The sequence below is a fragment of the Ananas comosus genome, linkage group 11, assembly GCF_001540865.1.
Source record: "Ananas comosus cultivar F153 linkage group 11, ASM154086v1, whole genome shotgun sequence".
NCBI lineage: Eukaryota > Viridiplantae > Streptophyta > Magnoliopsida > Poales > Bromeliaceae > Ananas > Ananas comosus.
The window spans coordinates 1,704,741-1,724,472 of record NC_033631.1 but is presented as its reverse complement, the minus strand read 5'-3'; the positions used below and the strand labels follow the sequence as shown (position 1 = coordinate 1,724,472).

The following is a 19,732-nucleotide window of genomic DNA, read 5'->3' as shown; positions in this document are numbered from 1 at the left end:
GAAAATGGCGGCGACATTTATTTGTCGCTGCCATTACATAGAAAATAGTGGCGACATATAAGAGTCGCCACTGAAATGGAAAATATAGCGGCGACAAAGTGTCGCCGCCATATATCCTTATGAAGCGCGCCAGAATTTCCCTCCCTTTTTTTCACCACTCACCAACCCATATCCCTTCAGAATGACAATTTTACCCTCACTAGTTTAACATCTATTACATAAGGTCTAGGGTCTTTATTGTCTTTTTACATATAAAAAAAGTTTAATGAAATTACAGCTGTAAATAAAATTTTACGGCTATCTACTCTTTCTCTCTCAGCAAGTTTGCCTATCTTCGTCCCCTCCGCCTCGCCACTGTGGTCACGTGCGCTAGGGCTTTGGAGTCGCGGAGGTTCATGTGCCGCTTCACGGAGTAGAGAGGGCGAATCGTCTCTTCCCCGTCGTAGATCACCCAAACTCAGCTTCTGCATCGCAAAATCCATAGGGATCAGGTTAGGTTCCCTTCCTTCGCCCGCGTCCCCTCACGCTTAACTCCCTCTCCGACCGCGGCGTGCTCGGAGTGGCACCCGTCGTACCGCTTGCGTCTTCTGTTTACTATTCTAGAAAATTTGCTGAGTTCCACATCTCGCTTTTGAGCCCGGACCACTCTGCATCGGCTGGAGCTTACTCGTTATCAGCAATTTTTTTCATTAACAATTAGAAGAAGAGCGAAAACAGAGATTTCGATTTCTGATTTTCTTTTTTATATTTTTTTTCTTTTCACTCATCGCAATGTGGTAAGTTTCTTTTGATTCATTTNCAGTAAAATCTCACCTCGTTTGTATCTCCCTCACATCCCCTCTCCTTTTAGGTGTCCGAGCAGAGAGAGAGAGAGTATTTCTCTGCTCTGCTCCATCTTCTTCTCCTCTCTCTCTCTAAGTGTTGGTGGAAAATCCGGTTGGGGATTCCGTCGCCGACGTCGCGCCGCGAGCCGTTCGAGCGCGCTTGTTGCCGGAGCTTTGCGAGGAGGCCGGGCGAGGGTGCGTCTTCGCCGTCCTGGACATCGCGCCGAGGATTGTCGCTGTTGAGGTGAGCATTTTGGTCGCAATTGCTCCGAGTACTTCGGGTATCGTTGATTTGAGCTTAAGTGCTGTTTTCGCAGAATCTACCGTCGACTGTTAGTATTTCGGCTCGTTCTCCGCGTAGGAGCGTCGGATCGCGACGAAACTTGGTTCATTGGATTCTAGACTGCGAGAGGATTCCACGGAGCCCTCACTTGCAATTTTTGGACGAGGTTAGCTTGGTCGAAACTTGGTCTCTTTCAGCTGCTGTGAACTTAGGCTGATTTGTGATGTTTTGGTCGTTTTAGCTCGGCGACCGGTCTAGGTGGTCCCTGAGGAATCCAGCAGCATCGCGGGTGGCCGAGGCTGAGTTCNATGTCTACTTCCGGGTAAGCATATTGTCTACATCATGGTAAGCTTATTTTTTTGTTGTTGCCTTCTGGAATGCATAGATCTAGGATATGCTTGGTTTGGTTTTGTTTCGTTCATATTTGATTTGTCTCAGCCTTTACATTGTTTTATTTTAAGATTGCTTGTCTTGAACTGTTCAGCTTCATGTTTCTCTTTCGAGTTCTTTGCATTTGTGAATACGATTTTCAGCTTCTTGTTTCGCTTCCTATTTCTCTTTTGAGTTCTTTGTGTTCAAGGTGTTGTAGAATTCATATAAAGGTGTCTGCAGTTTCTTTAGATCGAGAGCCTGATAAGCAGTAGCAATTTTTTCAATTTATTTGCAAATTATTATAAGGCTATCAACTATGATCAATTGCATATATGCACGAAAAATAGTAACATAAACAAATTGCATAAGAATTCTTGTAATACTCAATTCGTATTTGGCTACAGCTGACCAGGCTACAGCTTTATGAACTTGAACTCAATTCATGATTTTTATTTGGCGATAAGTTGTTATTGTAGTTGTTGGATAATGTGATAGATATAAAAGGTTCCGTAAGCTTTTGAAAGCTGATTAACTCAACAGTTGCTGGCTTTGTTCATCATTTTCTCTGCCTGCTGTGATCTATAATATTTTTGAGCCGAGTATTTTGATCATGTTGGAGCTTAAACTGTAAGCCATTATGGTTGTCGAGAATATATGCAGTATAGAATGAGAAAGTGTGTGGTTTCGTTTTCATGCTTCATTCTATTGAAAGATTGCCTGTTGATTGCCTGTTGTCGGAAATGAATGCTCCACCATCCTCTTTGATCTGCAGTAGAATGCAACCAACTAGTTGTATTATTATACATTATTGTTGGAATCAGTTAAGTCATAGCATATTATCTCTCTCTCTCTCTCTCCCTTTTGCGAACTCTTTGAATGGCATTACTCGTCGCCAAATTGCTTGTGCCGCCACTTTAATGGAAGTGGTGTTCCACATCATGCCATTTCCGACAAGTATTTCCGGGCACCTGAAGTACAATCGATGACTTGGCAACTTAGAATTCGTGCAATACATAATGGTTACAGTGCGATTTGTAAAATCTCCAGCTGGGACTAATAGTAACATAAAGCCGTAGCCAAATAAATATCATGAATTAATGTCGGTTTCTGTCTGTTATATAGTTTATGGCCAACATTGTTATCTACGTACTCTTTATTCTTATATTGTTTCCGTTATCAATTCAGGGATCAACAAATGTTGAAAAGCTAATTTTTTTTATTTTTATTTGCAGATTTATAAGAGATGAAGACGAGAAATCTTTTGGCAGGTCATTGGCGATGTAATGAATCAAGTTTAAGAATTTAGACATATTTTGAAAACTTTACATTTGATAGTATATGAAAATGACAAAAATATTATTATTGTGTTTTGTTTTTTAGTTGTGTTGGGCGATTGTAGTAGGTGATTGTATTAGGTGACAATACAGTGATACTCTAACATGGTTCTTGTTTTCTGGTTGTGTTGGGTGTTGTCCCAAACTTGTAGATGATTAGTTTTTTTCAACTTATTTCTTGTGTGAGCATATAATCTCTGTTCTGAGAGACATAATTCAATGCAAAATATAGGATTTTTGCTTGTTAATTTGTGATTTGTTTGGAAAGCTTTTTAAGATGAATTATGTTGTAAAGATTATTTATGCTCTTCTTAAATAATATCTATTACTACCAATTATTTTTTTAAAAAAATTAATTTTATATTAGAGAAATGGTGGCGACAAATGTTGCCATCATTAGTCATAATAATTATGTAAAGTTTTCGCGGCGACAGTATGTCGTCGCTAATTATCTCACTTGTCGCAGCCACAATTTGTTGCCAAATATTTTAGTGGCGACAAAATGTCGCCGCTAAATATGTAACTTTTGGCGGCGACAATCTGTCGCCGCGAATTATATAAGTTTTAGCGGCGACATTTTGTCGCCGCTAAAATCTAACTTTTGGCGGCGACAATTTGTCGCCACTAAATAGTTTTGCCGACAGGGTTTTAGGCGGCGGCTTGCGGCGACAGATTGTCGCCGCCAAAACGTTTTTCGTAGCGACAATTTTGGCTATGGCGGCAACATTTGTCGCCACTAAATCTTGTATCTGTAGTAGTGATTTGAAAGGACAAAATAGTAATTTTACAAAAATAATAGAGTTAATTAATATATTTTAACTTTAGGGGTATATTAGAAATAGGTTAGAACGTAGAAACGGTATTTTCAATATTAGCCTTCTAAGAGGGGTAAATCAGAAAGTCGAAAACTTTTCAGGGATATATAAGCAATTGCCCCTAATATATATTATATTTAATTTTCAAGTCATTTTTAGGAATAAAATAAATCACTTTATAGATAAAAACTACTATCCTAAAAAATCATAGATGCCAAGACCTTTTATATATATCGAGCCAAAATCGAACTATGTATGACTTCCAACCACAAAAGAAAATGTTCATAACTAATAAGTTATTATAAAATCTCTCATTCCAACGTCCAAACAATCTAAGGCTCTATTTGGGCGCACGAGTGCTTTGTTAATTTACTATATTTTTTTTGACTTACTCAAGAAATTTATGTATTTGATAGACAAGAAATGTGATTAAATTAATGTCTACAATAAAATATCTTATAGGCAAACGAATCATTTCTTCATAATACAAATTATATATTTTATAGGTGAAGTATACTATTCTATTAAATCGTGCATGCATGCTAACACCGTCGAAAAGCAAAAATAAATTAAGCTCCAAGCTTTGAATCGTGTATACTAAAAAATCTTCATACCAGATGAGTTATCCTTAGAGCTTATTCTAACTTTCAAATAAAAGCTGCATGTCTCAATGGATGAACTTCTCGATTTGCGTTATTATCTATCATTCAACAAGCGTATCTGCTCGAATACATAAATTTTAGGCTAAAAGCATGAACTTCTCGATTTGCGTTCTTATCTATCATTCAGCATGCGCATGCGCCTGTGCTCGAATATATAAATTTTAGATTAAAAGCTTCCTTTAATTTTTTTTTTTACAGATAAGAGCACGCTACTCGCTTTTTATTTATTGTATTTAAAAATAAACTTAGCTGAGAATGTGAATCAAACTAGGATTCAAACTGGATCTCCGGGTACTACCCCACCAAGCCTGTTGTGCACTTGCTCTAGGGGCGGTTTGGGTATTTTAGGTTAAAAGCCTTAAAAGATAATAATATAGCATCAATTACACTTTAAAAATAATATATTATACTATAATATATTAATATATATATATATACTATATATATACTATAATTAATATAATATTAGAGTGAGCGCTTACTATTGCCTATCGGAAGACCGGGCCTTCCGTGCTTCCAGCTCGTTTTCGATGTTGCAGACTTTCGAATCGTCTCGGCCTCCGGTATGAATATGATGCTAGAGGTTTTGGAGTAGCAGTACCTAGAATAATAAATTTTATTATTTTTCGATTATCAGTTTTGCCTAGTGATCCGAATGGGCCTCAAAACAACTAAATTTCAATGGCCGGTAGTGTGCCGTTTGCAAGTTTAACGGAATGTAGAAATATCCCAAATCCGTGAAATTTTGATAAAAATCTTATATACCTATATAAACAAGAATCAATATCTGTTGATTTAAAATTTTATGTATTTTTATTACATTTTGTAAGATTTTTCATTGTTTAGCCGTTGATCTTTGAGCCCCTGTCGTTCATAGGCAAATTGATATCGTAAAATCATAAATTTATTTGTAGGTACTTCAAATACTCTAGCATTCAGTTAACGGAGACCGCATCGACGATCAAAAAGTCGCCGATATCGAAACGAGCTGGAAGCACGAAGGCTCCGTGTGCTTCCGATAGCATGAGTAGCCTACACTCTATATATATATATAGATATATACTATTATATATATTATATATATATATAATATAATATATATATAAGGCCAATGCAGCTACCTATACCTTTATGAGCTATTGGAACCCTCGTACTGCATAAGTTGTTTTCGATGATGGAAGCCTTCCGAATCGACGATCACTCCGTAATATGATATAGAAGTATTTGAAACTTCTAGAAAATAATTTTGTAAATTTTTCGAAATCATAATAAGTCCATCATGAAAGAATAAAATGCATACGAATCGATCGGAAGCTCTGATGCATTGAAACGATTTATTGGCGTTACCAGAAAGCGATCGTTACTCATAATAGCAGTAGGCCGAACCCTTACATATATACGTATATTATATAAGTTGAGCTAGAATATTCTTAAAGCACCAATAGAGTGGTGTTTTGATTTTTACCATTTGGATGGAGAGATGTAGGATTGAGTGATGGTGATAGGTGCGGTAGGTAGAATAGTGTTTAATCCAAAAGACTATTAATAATCAAGAAGTATATCAAGGCTGTTAAAAACTTAGAAGCACAAAGAGGTTGATGCTTCTAAAATTTCTAGCTCAATTATATAATATATAGTATATATATATTATATAGATATAATATATAGTATGATAAGCTGGCTGGTACATATCGGTTAGCATCGGAGGCCTCCGTGTACAATGTTGTTTTTCAATTCATGCGGTTTCAAATCGATCGATCAGGTTCTTAGACTTGCATTAAATTTATTGAAAGTATTTGGAACTAATTTTCATAATTTTTCGGCTCATGTGTTAGCTGATTCAAAGTCTTTAAAATCTAACATATTAATCGGTTAGATGTGATGCCGTTGTGAATTTAACGGTCTAAAACAGTCCAATTTGATGAAATTTTAATAAAAAATTCTTTTCACATTTAGAGTAAAATCGTACTCTGATCTTAAATTCAAGTCTTTTATCATCATTTTTTATGAGAATTTTTTATTCAGCCGTTCATTTTTTACATACTCGTTTGATAGGTAAATGATCCCGAAAAACTATGAATTTAGTTTCCAAATACTTCAATAATGTAGATCAATTCTAACGAGCCGATCGTTATTTGAGAAGCTACATCATTGAAAACAACTTGGGTAGCAGGAACTCCGTGCTACCGCATTAGTATACCAGCCTACTCTATTATATATATATATATATATATATATATAGTTTTCATTCTCTAAGGACCTATCATCACGTTTCGCTCGGCAAAAGGCAAACTATAAAATGAGCTAAGATAAGGTTTGTTGGGAATCCGGTACTCGCCTCGATACCGGATCTTGTTAATCCGCAACCCGCTCCGATACCGACGGCTGTGGATCAGGTACCGATTGTTGGGATTCCGCAACGGAAGCGTCGAATCGGGTTTTACTATAAACCCGTCTCCTCAGCAAAAGCTGATACAATCATAAAAGAAAAAAATATGCAGGTAAAATAAGATTCATTAAATAAAAGAAGATTACACCTGACTCCTCTTCTGTATAGAGTAGCTACAACCCGAGCCCTCTTTCTTGAATTTCTCCTACCCTTCTCTCGTCTTCTATACTCCTAGAAGACATCTCTCTTCCTGTGCATCCATGCACAAGGTATACCAATGACCCACGGCTACAAGAGCCGCACATGTCCTCTTACTAGGTGCAACCAAAATCATGACTATCTTGGCCATGCCATATGGGTGTGGCTAATCCATACCACCACCACCACCACCACCAAAATAATAGCACATATGCTATATTTATAGCTTACATCAAAAGCTACCCAAATCCTAGTATAATTAGGATTCCTGCTCCGATAAATATTTAAATATATATTTAGTTTATCTCCAATAGATTTAAATATTTATCATAATCTAGTTAGATTTATACTCTAATTAATATTTAAATCTTAATTTATCTCCAACAGATTTAAATATTAATTCTAATCCAACTAAGATTCAACTACTAATCTAACCAAATCCTAACATTCTCCACCTTGGTTGGATTTGTAGCCTTCAACCGTTGCGTCGAGCTCACAATGCAAGCTCCACATTGACCTTGTCTCCTCCACTCGATGTCGCCGCATCCGTCGTTTCGCCTCGAGCGACTGCACTTCCGCGAACTTTTGGAACCGTAAACCGTCTTCGCTAACATTCTAACTATGCTCCCATTCAAAACGTATAAGTTCTTACGTTTGTTCGCCTCGCACATGACCCAATCTCGCTTTCGGACCCTCATAGCTCCACTTGAAGCAGAAATATCGCAACCCTTCGAGTCCAATGCGCCTAACGAGATCAATTGTGCTTTAAACATCGATCGCTCTGAACGATCGGTAACACAGTGCTCTGACATCGATCTTCTACAAGGATCGAAAACCTTCAACTCTAATACAAAATGTTGGGAATCTGGTACTCGCCCCGGTATCGGATCTTGTGAATCCGCAAACCGCTCCGATACTGATGGCTGTGGATGCGGTACCGATTATTGAGATTCCGCAACGGAAGCGCCGAATCGGGTTTTACCATAAACCCGTCTCCTCAGCAAAAGCTGATACAATCATAAAAGAAAAAAATATGCAGGTAAAATAAGATTCATTAAATAAGAGAAAATTACACCTGACTCCTCTTCTGAATAGAGTAGCCACAACCCGAGCCCTCTTTCTTGAATCTCTCATACCCTTCTTTTGTCTTTTATACTCCTAGAAGACATCTCTCTTCCTGTGCATCCATGCACAAGGTATACCAATGACCCACGGCTACAAGAGCCGCACACGTCCTCTTATACCAATACACTAGGTGCAACCAAAATCATGACCATTTTGGCCATGCCATATGGGTGTGGCTAATCCATACCACCACCACCACCATAAACAATAGCACCTATGCTATATTTATAGCTTACTTCAAAAGCTGCCTAAATCCTAATATAATTAGGATTCCTACTCCGATAAATATTTAAATCTATATTTAGCTTATCTCTAATAGATTTAAATATTTATTATAATCTAGTTAGATTTATATTCTAATTAATATTTAAATCTTAATTTATCTTCAATAGATTTAAATATTAATTCTAATCCAACTAAGATTCAACTACAAATCTAACCAAATCCTAACAAGGTTCTACTGGCGTGCGAAACCCTTTGCAGTCTATAGTTATTCTATATTGTTGTAAGAAAATTCTGTAGTCTTTCATTGGATGTTTCCGTGAGTTGTTTGGATTGACTCAAGAGCCAAGACGCGTGACTCGGCAAACAAATTGGACAAAAGATAATCGAGATTCCCCAAAGAAGAAACAAATGATGTGGCCCATATAGTAGCTGGATCATGCATGCATGCATGCCAGTTGTACAAGTATTCTTTAAAAGATTTTAGTATTTCAATATATATATATATATATATATATATAATTGGGCTGGAATATTTTTAGAAGTATCATCCCCATGGTGCTATTAAGTTTTTTTTTTTTTTCTTTTTTTGATGAAGTTGAGGTAAAGTTGTCCGATTATAGCCACTTTTTGGATTTAAACCTAGGATTCCTTGTACGTCACACACCATGCACTTAATTGCTTCCCTAAAGTTCTACGATAAATGTCTCAAAATCAAAATCCAATGTATACTGTCTTTTTATAACAATTAGAATGCACGCATGCATATCAAAAGTTCAAATACATAAATTTTAGACAAAAAGCATGAACTTCTCGATTTGCGTTCTTAATTATCTATCATTCAGCATGCACATGTGCTGGAATATATAAATTTTAGGTTAAAAAGGCTGGAATATATAAATTTTAGGTTAAAAAGCTTAAAAGATAATAATATAGCATCAATTACACCTTTATATATATATATATATATATACACTAGTTGAGTGTACGTACAAATATACGTAACAATTAATTATTTAATAATTTTTTTAAATTAATATGAATTGTACAGTATATTATTAAAAAATTTATAATATTTTAAAAAATAAATTTATTTTTATGTACTTATTAGAAAATACTGTTATATATTTCTAACTCAATTTTAATAGTTGTTGTCATATAATTATATATTTTTATTTTTATTAATTTTATTAGTAGATAACATATAATATACATTGAATATTTTTCTATATTTTTAATTATGATTAATTTAAATTTAAAAATATATTTTTTAATAAAGTTCAATTTAAAGTTAATAGTATATAAATATTACTAGATTAAATAGAGATAATGTATATATATTATATTATATTATATTATATTATATTATAGATAGAGATAAAGAAGAATTAAATAAATTTTGAATTAAAATATAGATTCATAGTAGATATTCTCCGGTTAGCAAAAATTTAGATAAGTATAAATTTTTTTATGTTGTAGAAATAAAAAGGAATTACGTTTGTTTAATTCTGTCATTTATTTTACGTAAGGAAAGAGGAATCAATTTTTTTCCCGCGGACGACAAACCGAAATTTGAAATACGTGCATTTATACATACTAGTTGAGTGTACGTGCAACTGCAGGTAACAATTATTTTAATTTATTTTAAAATCAATAAACATTTATAAATTATATTTATTAAAAAATTTAGAATAAAATATTTTCTAAAATTATATGTTACATTTTATTAGAAAATATCTATAATATCAAATTTAAATTTTAATATAAAATAGATGGATAAATTTGATCTAAAAATCAAAAATTTAATTTAATTCACAATTTAAACTCAAATTTAAATTTTAATGTAAAATAAATGAATAAAAGTGCTACTTTTTAACAGATTAACAAGATTGTTCATTTTTATTTTCAATATTTTTAACCAATTGATCATAACCGTCCGTAGAATTAAAGTTATAGATATGTATGAATGTTTTTTTAACAAATTGATCATAATCGTTTGTTCTTATTTGAGATAATTTTTAAAAATTGATCATAAATTTGTATATCATATTAATTCAAAAATATGATTTATAAATTTATCAACCAATTTATCTTTTAAATTATTTTCATTGTAATATATAGATAGTCCGAAAATTTTAAATTTTAAATTAATTTTAAATTTTGAATTGAAATATAGATTTACAGTAGATATTCTGGCAAAAATTTAGATAAACATAATTTTTTTTTCTATTTTAGAGATAAAAAATTAAATAAAATTTTAATTAAAATATAGATTCACAATAAATATTTTTCGGTTGTCAAAAATTTGGACAAGTGTATCTTTTTTTATTTTAGAGATAAACAGAAATTAAAAGTTTGTTTCAATCCCTTATTTATTTTACATAAGGTAAGAGGAATCAATATTTTTTTCCGGCTAAAAAATGGGTCTGTCGACAGACCCAAATTTGAAATACGTGCTTTTATATATATTATAGATATATATATACTAGTCAAGAGTACGTGCTTTTGCACGTAACAATTATTTTAATTTTTTAAAATTAATATAAATTTATATATTATATTTATTTAAAAATTTACAATAAAAATATATTTTTTAAATACTGTAGATATGGATATACATTGAAAAATTTTTCTACAAATTTTTATTCTAACAAATCCAAGATTTAAATATATTTTAAACTAAAAGTATCAAATTAAAGAGTTAATATAATAACAAATTTGATATCAAAAATTTAAAATTAAATTTAATTCATTATTTAGACTCAAATTTAAATTTTAATATAAAATATATCGATAGAAGTGCTATTTTTTAATTGATTGATTATAACAATTCATTTTTATTTTCAATACTTTTAACCAATTGATCATAACCGTTCGTAGAATTGAAATTATAGATGGATATAAATATTTGTTTTGAACAAATTGATCATAACCATTTATTCTTATTTGAGATAAATTTTTTACAAATTGATCATAAATTTGTAGATCATATTAATTCAAAAATGTAATTTACAAATTTATCAACCTATCTATCTACACAATTATTTCTGTTGTAATATGTTGGTAGTCCCAACATTTAAAATTTTAAATTAATTTTAAATTTTAAATTGAAATATAGATTTACAGTAAATATTGTGGTAGAAATTTGAATAAGCGTGAATTTTTTGTCTATTTTAGAGGTAAAAAGAAATTTTAAGAAAATTGAATTAAAATTTAGATTCACAGTAGATATCTTTCGGTTGGCCAAAATTTGGATAAGCATAAATTTTTTTCTGTTGTAGAAATAAAGAGAAAATAAAAGTTTTTTTAATTCTATTATTTATTTTACGTAAGGAAAGAGGAATCGAATTTTTTTTTTCCGCCAAAAAATGGGTCTGTCGACAGACCGAAATGTTGATAATACGTGCTTTGTTTTTACTAGTTGAAGTTGTAGTCAAATATTTTACTAACAATTTAATTATTATTATTATTTTTATTATATTATTTTAATTAATATGGAATTGTACATTCAATATTTATTAAATAGTTAAAATTTTTTACAAAGTAAATTTATGTTTTATATTATTAGACGATACCTACCAATTTGTACAATTAATTTTTATAGTTTTTTTTATTTTATATTTATATATAGTGTAGATAAGTATATTAAATTTTTTGATAATTTACATATAGTGTAGATATGATATACATTAAATTAGATATACATTAATATTATTTTTTGATAAATGTATTATTGTGTAGTATATGATATAATATATATTATTTTTATTCTATAATTTTAATTTAAAGTAAATATGTTTAAACTAAATTTTCAAATACCGTTATATAATAACAATTTAGTGATAGGAATAGAGATAATTTGGTATATATATATATATATTATATATACATATATATTATGTATATATATACTATTATATGTATATATTATATATATGTATATATGTATTATATATATATGTATAATGTTATAGTTATTTGTTATATGTATATATATTATGATATATGAATATTATATATATTATTATATAATGTATTATATATAGTATATGTAATCGTAGATATTTATATATATATATTATATATTTGTATATGTATTGTATATATGTATTATGCTATGATGTTATTATGTTATGTATATGTATATGATGTTATATGTATATGTATATATATGATATGTTAGTGTTTATATATATATATTATATTTATTATATGTATATAGTATATGTTATGGTTATGTTATTATTATTATATTATTATATATATATATATGTATATGTATATGTATATGTATATATATATAATTAATTATCTATGTTATTGTATATATATTATATATTATATATGTAGGTAGTTATATTATATTATATATCGTATATGTATATATATAATATATAGTATATGTATATGAATATATATCTATATATTATAGTACTATATATTATATATACTGTATTGTAATTGTATTTCTATATATATATATATATATATATATATATTATATTGTTATGTATAGTTAATATTTAATATATAATACATCGACTATATTTTATTATTATTGTTATGTATATGTTATATATAATATAATGTATATGTATATATATATGATATATTATGTATATGTATATATATGTATTTATATAAATATGTATAATATATATATATATTATGTATATATATGTATTATTATATAATGTATATATGTAATTATACTTATATGTAGATATACATATATATGTACATATACTTATATGACAATTACTATATATGTACTATAAATAGTATAATGATAGATTAAGGAAATTTTCCGGGGCAAAAAGATTGGAATTTTTTTTTCTGTGTAGAAACAAAGAGGAAATTAAGTTTGTTTATGTTGTTATTTATGGTTTATGTAATTAATGAATAGAGGAATGATTTGTTTTTCCGGCAAAAATATGGGTCTGTCGATAGACAAATTTTGAATACGTGATGATATATATTCTATATATATATATTATAATATATTTATATATATATATTATTATATTTTTATATATATTATATATATATCTATAGTTCTGTGCTATTGATCAGCACCGTACACTCTTGGTGCTATGCAATTTTCTGGCCATGTAATTAACACTTTGATTATTTTTACCCTTAATCTTATTATTAAATAATACACCATCACCCTAAAAGGCACATCATCCTAACTGACATTTCTCAATTTAAGAACTAAATCATAAACTAATAATTAGTTGCTGTGATAATATTATATTCTAGCCTTTGCCAAAGCTAATTGATGATAGGTTTTTAGGAATGAAAACTTATTATAATATATAATATTATATATGATTATTATATATATGATTTAGTTTTATTCATTTTTCTAAAGACCGTTCATCAAGTTTAGCTTGCAAAGAGGTTTAAATACATAGTGTTCCACCTTTCACAAGTTTTACTTGTGTCTCAAGCTTTTTTTTTTTTTTTTTTTGCATTGAGTCCTTAATCTCATTGATTTTATTTTTAAGTTAAGTATTAACGTGATAAAATAAATGTTAAATTGACGAAATTGCACGTACCAAATATTGTCAGGCCAAGAGTGGCCTATGTCAGCACCGGTTGGCGTGCATGTGTCAGCGGATTGCAAAAAAAAAGTTGGGACCCTACCGTGGCCGTATATCAGCGTCAAGTCAGTTTCTTTGGTCTAACTTTTTTTTTTTGTTTTTTTTTTTTTTTGTAATCTGACAAACCACTGGGCACTAGAATAAGCTCCGTAGTATTTTTCCGTCGAATTTATAATATTTAACGGCATTGGGAATTAATTTAAAATGAAATCCAGAGTTAGGAGACTCATTGAAAAAAAAAAGAAGATAGGTTCAAAGATTGAAAATGTGAAACGGTTGTCGACTATAGTGTTAATTACCCTTGCAAATGGAAACTATAAATGAGAAATTTTATTTTATAACAGGGTGTCATCACGTTTCTGTTGTCTTTAAGCTTCATTGTGTTTCTTGAGTAGATTGGATTGGATCGAGTCAGAGCAACGGCTGTGATCGGCAACATAAATGGACAAAAAGTTATCGAGTTGCCAGAGAGAACAAGATGATGTGGCCATATTTAGCTGGATCATGTTTATGCAGGCAGTTGTACAAGTATTTCTTTCAAAATTTTTAGTTTTGAAAAAAATATATATATACTATATTAGTATATATAATATAATAATATTATAGTATAATATAACTATTTATATATATATGATTTGAACAAGGATCGTACTGTGAAAGTTTTTCGCTGAAGTTGAGTAAAGTTGGTCGGATTATAGCGTCCGTTTTGGAATTCTGTATGTTATTATTTTTTATTATTTTTTATTAACCAAGTTACCTAAATTATATTACTAATTGTTAATTTATTTGTGTTGTTATATGTATAATACTTATATTAATTAAATCAGATTTAAATGCTTTGACAATTTAGTATCAATAGAGTTTTAATTAATTTCTTATTTTACTAATATATTAATTTATTAGCTTAATTTGTTAACTTATCAAATTATTTATAGTTAGTTAATTTATTAATTAACAGTACTCTTGATTAATTAATTATTAATTAATTAATGTTGTAATTAATTTATTAATTAACATTTATGATTACCTAATAATATTCACGATAAATTAATATTAATTCATTAAATACTGTTTACTTAATATTTTGATTTTAATTAATTATATACAATATTATTATTTAACTACTATAATTACTTTTAATCCTATCTAGCTATCCAAACACTATTTTTCTTATTCTCGAAATAACTCACTTTTAATCCAAACGTAAAATTGATATTATTCTCGTTTATCCCCAAAGTTAATTATACCCATCCCAGGAATAACCAAAAGAAAATTTTATTTCCAAACCAAACGATACCTTATTGAACTGTGTTGGCTTAAATGGGCGAGCATCCTGCCTTGTGGCGGGAGGCCATATTGGGCCGAATTATGTTCGAAATAGCGTGAGGCTGGATGGGCCGAGTCATGTTCGAAGTGGCGTGAAGCTGGTTGGGCTGAGTCACAATTGAGACCCGTGGGCGCTGTATCTGTAATATTTAAGTGAATTGGTTGCGTATTTCTAACAGCTCAAGATTTTGAGATTAATGATTAGTGCCAACGATCCGACAAGAACTGTTGGTTCAGAATGGTCAACATGGGTTTTAAAACTTTCTGCTTTTATGGGTCAAACTGAATTGGCCTAGAAACTAGGCTGGTTCTACGCGGTTTTGAAAACGCTAGTAAAGATATATGAAAGCGATCCTAATGAACGAATTTGTGGTTCACTTACACCTAATAATTTGATAGCAGACGAAGATCATATATAGTACTATATCTGTTGATACCAAAATTGAGCTGACCTAACCAACGTATGAGCCAACAAGGACACGTGGTACACCAGGAGTCGGCAATAAGGCGCCTGAAGGACAAGAAGGCGGGAACGGTTGAAGATTGGGGCGTAACTTTCATGAGGAGTTAGCGTAACTTCCATGAGGAGTTAGAATAACTTTCACGATCATGGTTACAACCACTTCCCCCAACTACTTTCAACCAACTAATAATGTGGGCTATAAATAGTAACTTTGAAGCCTGCAATAGGGGTCTTTGCCCCTGCGCACAAAAGACCACCCTTATTGTTTTGCATCTTTCTTTCTCGCATTTACTGATTTTCCTAGGAGTAGTTCCTGTAACTTAGATCTTTGGAGTCTGTCTGCCCCATGGGCATCACTCTCTTGTAGAATATACTTGGAGTCTGTCTGCCCCATGCGCATCACTCCCTTATAGAATATACTTGGAGTCTGTCTGCCCCACGGGCATCACTCCCCTATTCTTGTACTTTTTCATTTTCTATTCAATAGAAAGTCACGTTCGGCTATTCAGGCCGACCAGATTTTGTGTTGTGCTAGCCATTCGGTTCATTCCTTAGCTAAAATTCATATTTCTCTTGTTCATTCGGCTCATCCAGCCGAACCGAATTTGCTGTAGACGTTTCGAACCCGGCTGACCCGATCCCTCGTCAGCCGAATCGCTTGATCAATCGAATGGCACAAACTTCATGGGTCACTATTCGCAGTCGTTTCGCATCCCGACGCGCTCCCAGAGGAGGATCTTTGACCAGGTCAGGGATTTGAGATTTCTGTCGAATCCCTCCGTTGTAGAGTAAAAACTCTTCTCCCTGTACTCTCTGCTGTTATATTCAATAAAGGGCTATTATCGGTTTTTCAGGCCGGCCAATTTCTTGCGTTGTTTAGCCATTCGGCTCATCTTTCAGTCGAATTCTGAGCTTCCCCTCTTCATTCGGCTCATTCTGCCGAAGCAAGTTTACTGTAGAGGTCTTCGAACCCGGCTGATTCGATCCTTCATCGGCCGAATCGTTTGATTTATCAAAGGGCGCACATTTCGAGGGTCATCTTTCGGAGCCGTATCAACTCCGACGCGCTTTCCGAGGAAGATCTTTGATCGGGTCAAAAGTCGGGAATTTCGGTGACTAACAATATCTTACATGTCAACTGAAAAACAGAAAAATTTCTAATTTTGTTCATACGATTTGTAACTAATTTCTTAGTTTGACTGAAACTTAGAGAGAATTTGGTGACGGAAAAAAAAAACATTATAAACTATGAGCTGGCATATGCGCGCTGTTTTCTAGTTAGCTAATTAGATTGATCAGTGACTGAATCTGTATGGCCTTTGCTATATTAAAACTCTTTTAGTAAGGAGTAGAAAGCAATCTTTTCAAGTTGAAAAACAATGAATATGATCTCTCTCTCTCATCAACTCAACCTTAATTGAAGAGAACATAAGATCAATAACATAAGACGAGAGGAATGTCGGGAGCCATAATATTCAAGTATCTGTAAGAAGAAAATTGAAATCTGAGGACTTGTTGGCTATGTTTGCATTTTTTTTTTCTTTTCCTCAGACTAAAATTAATTATATATATACACTTAATTATCTAAATCCAGAATATACCAGATTGTATGAAATATGAATAATTGTGGGCTTTATTTTTGTCACGCCCCAAAGTTCTTTTTGGTTTTAAAATCAATGCGGAAGTGCTCAATTTTTTTTTTTTTTTTTTAAAGCTTTGACTCCAAGGGATGTCAGATCCGCCACAAATACAGAAAGCCCATTGTTCACACGGACAGAGTTTCCCCTATATTTGCACAGCGTCACACAAGTATAAGATACAACCACAGTATATAAACAACCATAAACATTCACCACATCACATAAATTCATTCGCATTTATTCAATCACAAGATTGCAATGTTGTCTTCATAAATCCACATTTATTAGTTTAAAATGTTTTCCATCCGGAAACTCATTTTGAAATACTAAAAGTTATGACAACCAGAAAATTCTTTTTAAAATCGTTTTTCACACAGAAACCTTGTCCTTTAAAAACACACTACCACATGGGGTAGAAAACTATTTTCATAATCTCATATGAAAACCATAATTACTTTAATTAACTTCACAAAGCCATGAATATTTACTTTAATGAAACTGCTGAACCATAAAATGTCTAAGTTATTTAATTTGAATAAGTAAGGATAGAAACTAAACAAAATGTCACCGGGCCGACAACTCTATCGACCGCTACATACGCGCCTCACGCACCGCCCCGACTCGGACCAGCAATGTCATCTGAAAGGGGGGTGGGGGGGTGAGAACATGTACACATGTCTCCCCCCCCAGTGGGTACCGCAAGCCGATGAAGGCGAGGAGTACTCACCTGCAGAAAGAGATCATCAAAGTCATAGGTAGATATCACAAATACAGTAGCTATAATACTGGAAGGAAAGGGATCGGAACAGTAATAGAACATGTAATTACTGGTAATGTAAAATAGAACAGAATGCATATATACATGGATACTATAACTACAGTAGCAATGATACATGGATAAATAACAGTACATAGCAATATAACTAGTCGCTACTGTAATACTGAACAAGTGAAAGTATGCATCAACCGGACGATCAGTCCCAAAAATACCCAATCAGAAGCATGGCTTGACGATCCGCAGACCTCAAGCCTGTGCCACTGCCACTCTACCTGCATATAACCCAGCCTAGGCCGCTGGGCTTACGGGTCGGATGTACGACCACTTTTTTGGAAAAGAACACCCTATTATGGTGGCCAAACTACTGGTGTACGTGAAATGCGAACGAGTCTCGAGCGATCAATGCTGATATGCTCAAAAGCCAACCGTCGGCAACTAGCCGACAATCACCGCCCCTCGGGGCACACCGACCAATAGGTAATCAAACCGTAAGGAGCACAAGTATCGACCACTCAGGTCAACTAAGATGGAACAACTCAATATCCTTCCGAAGGTATGCAAGTATCGACCACTCAATGTCAACTAACATATATACACAAGAATCGACCAATGGGTCACAAGAACGTCACATCATGCATCGGTATAATCCAGAACTAGCCGTCAGCCACTAGCCGACAATCCTACCCTTCAGGATATACTGATCTCATAGGTCATCAGACGACAAGTGTCACGAAATCGACCGATTAGTTCACATAAATGTCAAATCATGGATCAGTATAATCTATAATCATCCGTCTGCAACTATCCGACAATCCTATCCCTCAGGGTATACCAACCTGATAGATCATCAAACAACATGAGTCACAGAATTGACCGAATAGGTCACCACAGATAGTCCACTCTACTTCTAAATCATGATGATAAACACGGAAAGTAACTAAGTAGAGCAGTAAGTACGAAGTCAAAGGGTGCTAGGCTCATAACATGATATACAAGATAATAAAGAGAGGGGGGAGAGAACGTCACCGAGCGTGCACCACTGTATCGACTTCGGATCGAAGTACCCACCTGTACGAATGTAGTGCCTGTCTTTTGACATTGGAAGAAGGTCAACTGGACCTACGGAGGGTCCACCGAATTAGAATTCAACCCACATATATGAAACACTAGTCACAATCCCCACTAATAAGCCCACGAAAATCGGTTTCCCAAATCGATTGCCGTAACTCACGGGAAGTCCCGAAAATCGCACTGGGACTCCGCCGGGACCCATGAATTGTCCCGAAACTCACTGACTCACGCCACGAGTCACCCGCTACCACTAAACACAAAAATTTGTGTGACCTGACAACAAACACATATCCTCACATCGAAACTATTATCACCGGATTATCGTTTCGATCCGGGTTCCCGAAAGTGTCAATTTCGACACCGAAACCCACCGTCGCTCACCTGTCGTTTCCAAACCCTCGAAACGATGTGGGTGACCAGCAAACAAGGCTCAATGACCACATATTAACCATGAGGCACTATCGGAAGAGTTCCAAATCGAAATCGCATTTCGTCGGTAGATTTCGCCGAAAAACGCACCGAAAATCGACATTCGATTTTCAGAAAGGCATCAGACCTTGGACAATCAAGCCAGAGGTCACTTGCAACAAACACGTACTGCCCACATCACCCACAACATGTAAA

General features: G+C 32.8%; 1 long non-coding RNA gene across 1 annotated transcript; it reads left to right on the top strand.

Annotated features, from left to right (window-relative positions):
• Window positions 1,416-2,937, top strand: LOC109717645. Its single transcript, XR_002218235.1, has 2 exons — window positions 1,416-1,452; window positions 2,712-2,937. It is a non-coding gene; the product is annotated as an uncharacterized LOC109717645 (long non-coding RNA).